This window comes from Heliangelus exortis, chromosome 4 (genome assembly GCF_036169615.1).
Source record: "Heliangelus exortis chromosome 4, bHelExo1.hap1, whole genome shotgun sequence".
Classification (NCBI taxonomy): domain Eukaryota; kingdom Metazoa; phylum Chordata; class Aves; order Apodiformes; family Trochilidae; genus Heliangelus; species Heliangelus exortis.
The window spans coordinates 6,070,300-6,079,431 of record NC_092425.1 but is presented as its reverse complement, the minus strand read 5'-3'; the positions used below and the strand labels follow the sequence as shown (position 1 = coordinate 6,079,431).

The 9,132-nt window shown below is 38.6% G+C and overlaps 1 long non-coding RNA gene across 1 annotated transcript in view; it reads right to left on the bottom strand.

Annotated features, from left to right (window-relative positions):
- Positions 1-3,853: 3,853 nt before the first annotated feature.
- Positions 3,854-9,132, bottom strand: part of LOC139796325 (uncharacterized) — a 107,499-nt gene continuing 102,220 nt past the window's right edge. The window contains exon 3 of the long non-coding RNA XR_011725949.1: positions 3,854-4,154. This is a non-coding gene — a long non-coding RNA (uncharacterized lncRNA). The remainder of the gene's footprint in view (positions 4,155-9,132) is intronic.

Genomic DNA, 9,132 nt, shown 5'->3' with positions numbered 1-9,132 from the left:
TGGTATTTGTTTCAGGCAAGAAGTTGAAAGACTGCACTTTAGTGTCTCTAAGTTACTTGTGACACTGGTTTTAGCCATGACTCTGAAAGGCTTTGAAGGACTTTCTAAACTGTGTTGGGACCCTTCCAAAAAAAAAAAAAAATTGTTCATAATCTTCAAACTAAGCCACCTCCTTACATTCCAAGACTTCCCTCTAGGGAAATTGCTGTCTTTGTTTCTCAGGAATTTCCTGCCTAGAGGGAGGGAGATCTTTGCCTTACACATTAAAGTATTTGAGCATAAATAGTCTATCATGGGGAACTTACTATCCTGATAAACATTTACAATTTTTAGGAAATCTGAATCAGTGACTGAATGGGTAGCAGTACCTATATTAAGAGAAATACAAATTATATTTCACTTCTAATATGATGCTTAATTACAGTGTTTATCTCCCTTGAAATGTTTGACTGTAATGTACATATAAAATGCCATGTTCACTAGAAAGGAAAATTGATCCAGGGAATACTGATGATATCCATGTTAATCAGCTATCATATACTACTGGAATGTGTCACAGTAAGGAGCTCAGTGTGCCCCATCCCAGCACTGACTGCTTCTAATTAACTGGCATGTCCTTGCAAGCACCACAAAAAGTCAGCTTCAGTCCCCTGTATCATTAAGAACACAAAGGTAATTGTACATTGCTCTGCTTAGTGTTTGCAGACACCTCGAGCAGAACAACTTTGGGGGGGGGGAGGGAGGGAATAAATCACTTCAGTCTCATTTCTGAAGTTGCACTGGTGTGGAAAGATGAATTTTGATTTTTAGGACTATGTTACTTAAGTATTTTTTGCATAACTGATTGACTTCACTCATTTAGTTTTAATGAGTTCTAGTGCACATAAATCATACTTGCTTGGGAAAAGTAACAATAATAAATAAATAAAAAATAAAAAAGCCAATAGTTCTTTAGTTGTGAGAGCTGAGAAGGGATTGATTTATTTGTCCTATCCAGTGGGCTCCTAGGCTCTTACTTTTCCCTGTCTCAGTATCACTTCTTGACTGGGGTAGCTGTGATGGAGAGTCCTGTGTGTGATAGCCCAGGGGCAAAAGGGCACCCTCCTTCACTCTGAGGCTCAGCCCCTGGTTAGTTATGACCCTGAACAAATTGCATCTCCTCCTGGAGCCCCTTAGTGTCTCCCTGCAGATTAGAGGCAATGATGCTTCTCTGCACTGACTGGTAGACAACAAATCCATATTTTGTTAGGAAGAAGTGCTTAAGCGCTTGCTTCTTGCAGGAAGGGAAATAGGTATGAAGTGAAATAAAGGCTAAACCTGATGTGTTTATAGAGCAGTGTTAGAAGAAAGGAGGGGGCCTAATTTTTCCCAGCACTGTGCAGTGTGTAGTGGTTCAGACTGTGGAAAATAAAGTTTGTAGTAAATGTATTGTTTGGTTAAATGTATATCTTGTATCTCTCTCAGAGAAGAGAGGAGCTCCTTTATGTCATTTGTGTCTCTTTAATATGCATACAGATATACACCAGGTTTTTCCTGTGTGTTTGAAGTGCTTCGCTCCTTTGAGAAAAAAGTAAGCTCAGTTCACTAGATGGACATGTATGTTATTGACAGATGTCAGAAGTGCAATTCACCCTCCCAGGGGGCTTCTGTGTATCTCTAGTGAAGACTTTTTACAGTTGTCTGGCTCAGAAGTGATTCTGATTTGTATCCTTTTGTCCACTGCACTGGGACAAAGATGACAACACATTTAGTGTTGAAAACATTGGTTTTCTACCTCTGGGATCATGGCTTACATCCAGCTAGACCCTTTTAAGTGCAATAACTTAGGAAGATGGAGATGAGGCTTATAACACTGCTTATAACTTCCTTTTAAATTAAAGCCTTCTTTTAGGAATGATGAATTTGTTTGGTTTTGTGGGTAGATGGGGAAAAAAACTGTTCTTTTCCTGGAAGGAGCTATCTTAGAACTTTAAACTATGATGACTGAAACATTAGGGAAAGCCAGAGAGCTCACAAGAAACAGCCACCAGCTGCTTCTGCTGTATATTAAATATGTACAGCTCTATTAGATTAGTTTATTAATACACTGCAACAGAGGCCATATGGCTCAGGAGATAGATATTGCCATTAAAAGGGTAGCAAATACCATTCTATTGCAAGTCAGAAATAGGCAAATGATGTTTCCTTCTGATGTCCATTCAGTTAACCACCACGAATAACTCTGAAGAGAGGCTCTCTCTCCAGGTCCTGGTCCTTTACCACTAAAACTGCCCTGAGTATTTGTCCTATTTGAGCAGAAAAAACAGAATGTGTAGGAGCGGGGACAGATATTTAGGGAAGTGCGGTCTGCATGTTAGTGATGATGCTCCCTGGCAGGATGTTGCAGGACACTGGTTACATTTTGGGGAGTAACAAGAGATCAAGCTCAGTGGGTGACTCTGTGACATGAGTAAACTGGTGTCCAAAGCCAGTTCCTGGGCTCTGAAGCACATAAACAGCATGTTCCCAAAACTGGCATCAAGGGCTATGGTGGAAGCCTGCCAAGGGCCAGCAGCTTACTCTGGTTCATCCACAGGGTAACATAGTAATAGGCTGCACTTTTAACTTGACTTGACTGACTCTGTGGTCCTGAATTGCATACTCAAGTGAGTTCCTAAGGAAACTCTCTTATCTGGGTTTTTCCCAGGCAACAAATATGAGGTAAAAATAAGTGCCAGGCTTTGTGTTTGTTTCTCTACTTTCATCCTCTAAAAGTTTAGAAGTAGATTGCTGTTTTAAAATTATGAGCTATGGAAACCAGGTATTATTAGGTGACAGCAGGGAAAAAATGGAGAAGTTATAGTGCTGCATTCTTAATAAAGCTGGTATAAAAAAGAGTGATACAAATGCAATATAAACTTGATCCTTCTTTCTCTGTTTGATGGGGCTGTAAAGATTCATAGCAAGATTCATAGGACCAAAGCTGCAAAAAATGTAATGGTCAGATATAGGTGTATTCATCCAGAAACCTCAGCTGTGTGTGATTTTACCTAATCACTCAGATTAACATGAGATGGTCATAATATAATATATATCTTGTGTCAGATCCCTTTTCAGCACTCCTGTATTTATGCATCAAAAAGTGAAATGAATGAGTCCTGTCCCTTCAACCCAAGGAAGTCCATGCTTCCCCTTTAATGCATTGAACCTCTTTTCTAATTAAAGGAGTGACATGACCCCTCCTGTAAGGTTGTTCTTGAAGATGTTTTCTGATGGTAGCTACCCCAGGTGTACTGCATAACTCAGGGACAAAAGGTACAAGCATGTGTAAAGGGTATTAACAACAGTGTAAATACAAACCACACACAACTTTGCCCGCAAACAACAGGGGTTGGTGGTGGCCATCACTGCCCTGTTGTAAACCTGGGGGTGTGCTTGGAAAAGCTGTTCAGGATGGTCAGGAGAGGTACCTGTGACACTAAGATAAGCCTTTTTCTGATATCTCTGTCTCTTGCAACACTAAAGTTATTTGTACCTTGAAGCTCAGTTTGTAATAAATCACCCTGACACTCTTAGTACACCAGTTGCTGCACTTCAGATTCAAATAATCCTCCAGTCTCCCAGCTTCTAAGGGCCTCATTTGAAACTTAAACTCCTCATCCTCAAATGCTAATGGATAGCTGTCAAAATCAACATGGAGTCCCTTCCAACTACTTTTTTGTTTTAGATATATCCACATGCTGGTTCTTGGTGTGTTTTTTAGTAATTGCTTGTTTGCTGAGCTCTTCCTCATGCTTTGCTGTTGCTAGACCTTTAGATTTTACTGAAGATAGATAGAAAATTCTGAGATTTCAAACTGGATCAGGGGCAGGGCTGGATTCTGAGTAAATCCAAAATCAAAAGGGAAAGAATGAACAGCCACAGATACAGGTGTAATTCTTAAGAACTATTCTGTAAGAGCACGTCAGGCTTGCACTGTGAAAACACAGGAAGCATTTGTCTGTGTGTGCTTTTGTGTGTCAGCTGAGGTACAGCTGGGAAGTCAGTGATCTTAAAACCCAGAAATAAAGACTGGATCCTTAACTGGTTTAAACAGATTCACCTCCATAACTTCCTCTGATCCAGGACAGTTCCCATCTGCTGAGGATTTGACTCAATATAGGAAGTCCAAGTATCTATAAAAATAAAACATGTAGAAATAGTCAAAAAAAAAGACCCATGTTACACAAGACATATAAAATCTTCATTATTCCATTAAATAATATGATTTGATGTGAAAATACAGCTTTATTACTACAGACTGAAAGGGTAGTTATTTGACTTACTGTTAATATGACCAGACTGTATGAAATATTCAGTGAAATGTGAGCTGGAAGACATGGAGGTATAAAAGCAGCTAAGTCTAAAATTACATCCCATAAGAATTCAGGTGGAAGTATCAGATTTGCAGTGCAAAATCTGAATCCAACAGAAATTTGTCTCTACTATCCAGTGATTTCTAACTTGATATGCTCAAGCGAGTAATTATCATAACTAAAAATAACTATTTTATTTATTTAAATAACTTTAAATAAATTTTTTATTTATTAAAATAACTATTTTATTTTATGACAGCTTCCAGGCTGTCAGAATTATTACAACTAGATGTGAAAGAGTATCTACTGTAGGTAAAATAGAAGAAAGTAGAGAAAGAAGGGCATTTGTTAAAATGGAGTCTATTATATATATATTTATTTTATATATATATATATTTTATAAAGTAAAGATCTAAACAAATGCTTTACTAGCAGAAGAATAACTTCATAAATCAATCATAGATTCACTTTATAATTGCTGCATCTACCCTTCATTCATGCTAGGTGTCCTGCCTGTAGAGAGCTCTGTAGCTGCCTATTTAATGTCCCCTGGCGCTAGATGGTATTTTTTTTCTCATCTGTTAGCTCATTTGGGCATGCACTTAAAATTCCCTTGACTGTTTTTAAAGATATTCCATGTCTTTTAACTTTCCACTTCTCTCTGTTCTCACTGCATCACTAATCCTCATCACACATCTCTCTGAATCTGACCCAAACTCCACTCTTGATTTTTGCTATGTATCTCCTTGCTGTTCACACATGGAAATGCTTCATTCTTCCACTCATGTTACTTGCTCAGCCACTTTTCATGCATGGGAGGAAAAATGGGTTTTCACACTGCCCTTGTCAAGCATTTAAGCAACTGTATTCATGGTAAAGAATAAAAAGTATGTCTGGGGGCAATTAAATGCACTAGTGAAGCAAATGAGTTTGCAGGGTCCACTTGAGCATAATCCTTGAGAAAATCTCATCCTTTGCTGGAACTATGGGGAGCTGGAAGGCTCACAGCACTTTGCAGGAGCACACAATGAAATTTATGGAGAAGCCAAAGAATGTTTCATAGGGATGACTTTATGAACCCTTACTCTTGCCTTGTAGGGGCCCATGGGTTTTATGCCTTGTTCAATGTAAGACCAAAGTCAACATAGGAAGAGCCTTGGCCAAGCATTAATTAGGAGATGAAATTGGAAAATGCTCTAGTGAGACCTAGGCTGGTTTCTCTGGCACTGCTCTGTTCTGCAGTGATTAATAACCAACCCAAACAACACATTATCATAGTAGTAGGAGTGCTAGAAATGGAGACAGATGTGCTAATAATCTTGCCCCTTCTTCTTCATACATGGGTTGAGGTGATTAGTTGGGATGCAAATAGCTGGAATCACATCTCAAAGTGTGATTTTTGTGGTCTGAATTTGCTAATAAGCTAATTGGTGTGCATATCAAAAAGTATTCTCAAAGCATTTACACGTGTACAATAGATGATTTTTCAATCTTCTATCAACTTGGCTGCAATAAAGAAAATCAACTAGATGAAATAAAATGCCAGACCCAGTACTTGAGGTTAGTGCTTGCAGAGATTTCATTGCAATAGTGTTTTTCTAAGAAGAAAAGCCTAAACTGATAGACTTGGGATGATTCTGAGCCTGATTCTGTGCAGAATGATGATTCCTATTCAGTGCAGTTTATATTTATATAATACTAAGATTAGAATTATACTAGAAAAAGAATAGTGAAACATATTTATACATATAATACTAAAATTAGAATTATACTAGAAAAAGAATAATGAAACATTGTGATTGCATTGAGTTTGAACAATTATATTACCACAAAGTATACTCTTTAAGTATTCATTTTTATGAAAGACTTTCATTATGCTCTTCATGTGGTAAATTGCTCTCACTTAAGACTCAGTCCAGTGTTCAATCCCTGATAGAACATTGAAAAAAATCATAAAATATTTAAATGCTCTCATGTTTTGGACAGCTTGTATTGACAATGTATTCCATGCTTCATTTACAGCAAAGCACACGGGTTTTGCCACTTAGAGACAGATGCAGCTCCTGACAGGCAGCAAGTGTTTGTTACTAAGAGTTAAAATGAGAATTGATCTGAGAGCAGATTGAAAAACTGACTTGCACTGAACCATTATTTTAAGTTATATGGGACAGTGTTACAACATTTAGACACACTGGATGGCATCCCACATAAGTGGTGGTGTTGAGTTAGTTGTTGATGGCATCATCATTCAGCATGATATATAAAACATTCAGCATAAAAGTGGCATGAAATGGGATCCTTCCACATACAAGTTTTTTAATCTCTTGGCTTGTCTATATCCTTTTCATTGCAGCTTCCACCAATTCCTGTAAAACCTAACAGGTACATCTGTAATTTCAAGCCCTTGCTAAACCACCTCTTGTTGAACATCTTAGACTGAATTGCAGTGCTAGCATTATTTTTGCTATGTGCATGTCTTGGACGTGCACCTCCCTATTTAAAATCTTCCATTTGGAAGGGAGAGTACCAGGCTGTGATATCTGGATCACTTTTGTCTTGGTGCTGAAGTCTGTTGTATAAAAATAACATATTATTTGAAGGTAAACTGGGGCTCTGAGTTTTCCTTTTGGATAAGATCTTCAAATCTGAATCCTTAGCTGAATATTTTGAGGAGGGCTGAGCTTTTCCAGCCCATATCTGCCTCTGATTGCTCTGCCAGGAATATTCTGAATGCACAGGAGAACCACAATCCCCAGCCAGCAGCTGCTGAAGGCATTGATCTTGGTGGAACCTCTCTAGCTCAGCCTTTAAGATGCTGCTGATTTGGAAGGGGGCTGCTGCCCTCTGGCCTCCACCTGACACCCTCTTCTTCCTCCATGTATTTCCAGCTTGCAGTCTCCCTGCTGCTGTCACTACAATGTCATCTTCCAGCTGTATCCTTGGGCCCTAATGTCTGAAGGCACAGATGGGGAGTTTCAACACTTCTTCTGTGGGTTTTTAATGAGCAGAGAAGTTGTAAATGAGTATAAGATCTATAATTAGTTTGACTTCAGCTTTCTTTGCCTTCTGTATGTCACACATCCTCAGATATAGGCTTTTCAGAGTATTTTTGCCACTGTTTGCATAATATTTCAGTCAGATATTGATCTGAAGGTCTAGGTATGTTTGTAATGTAAATAAAAATAACAATGTAAGCCTCCAAGAAGGTAAGAAGTTGTTTGTTCCTTCCTAAAGTGAAGAGAGCAAGGAATGGTCACAGCTGCATGAGCTATTTATCAGCTACAGTGTCAGATAAGTAGAGATGAAGGAGACACTTGGCTTTTGGCCGTGGGCATTTTAGTGATAGGGAAAACTTTTTTTATTGATGCCTTCTACTCAGAATTTTTCATTGATGCTTTAGGAGCCATTTTAACATACATGAACTTAAACTCCTCTCCGTCACTAAACAAATGTCAGATAGGGAAAGGATGCTCATTCTGTAGTGATGCAAATGCTCAAGTCATGTTTGTGGAGTACCAAATGGAAAATGGCTCACAATAACTATGGTCACTCAAATAATAAGAATACTATGCTGAACTTCACTGTTTGAGGTGATATTGATGGTGTATTTCCCAAAAAGAGCTGTTGCAGATTACCTCACAACATGGAAGATAAGCAGAATAAAAAATGATACCACCTTACAACCTGAAATACCCATGGCAGGCTGAGGGAACAGAGTAGGACCAGACACTGGAGAGAGACCTCCCTTTTGGGATTGTGCTCTCCTCTGACAATGAAACACAGCAGAATTTCCTGGAAGGGAGGAAGGAGCAACACAGTGGTGAGGGAACCCTTGATTATTGTATATTTGCACTGGAGTGTGATGAACAAATGTAGCTCTTTAGTTTGTCATGTAACAGAGGGTTGCCAGAGGGTTGCTTTTCCTTTCCCTGTCACAGACATAATGTCAAGTTTTTTACAAGCTGCCCTCATGAATCTTTTTTCCCCACTAAGGTTCTTTTCTTTATTTATACCCATTACTGATAAATGTGGTAGCATTGCTTATGTAGAGTACCTTAAAAGCTGATCAGTGACTCTCCCCCAAGATTCTAGATTGATGCACATAATATAATTTTTATAGGGACTGTTTCTACCCAGCCTTTATGCTAACAACTAATTCTGACAGAAAAGTTATAATAATAATCCATTCCCTGCTTGATGCTTTTGTGACACTGACTTATTTGGTGGCAATCACAAAGAATTATTCAAAGCACAGAGCACTGGGCAGGATGAAGAACAATGCTTTCAAAATGCAAGGTAATCAAAGATTTCTATTTTCTGAGCAAGAATACATTCAACTGTACTGCAGACAGAATTCCCTGGGTTGAATAAGTTGCTAAGTGGAAAAATTTATTTAGCAGCATCTGGTTGGAGTCTCAGAAGTCTCCACTGAGTCATTAGAAGTGGTACAAAAAGTCCACTTTAGCTGAAAGTGAAGCTTTCTCTCTTTCCTTGGTGAATATTTTTGTGAGAGGTTACAGTAACCCTGCAGGTATTCTTTAAGACCCTTCTTCTCCATCCACACAGAGCAGCCATGTGAACACTTGAGCATTTTTCCTCAGGAACCCTTGACCATGTTTCTAAAATTCCCAGCTGTAACTCCAAACTAAACAACTGTGACACCTAAATATTACAGAACTTGGTTTTATTCTGTTACATCAGTGTTTACTAGAAGCTCCTAGACTTACTTCACTGATTATCAGCAAGATAATCACGCCTTAAATCTTGTTTGATCAGGGATAGGTTGAACAGGGGTCCA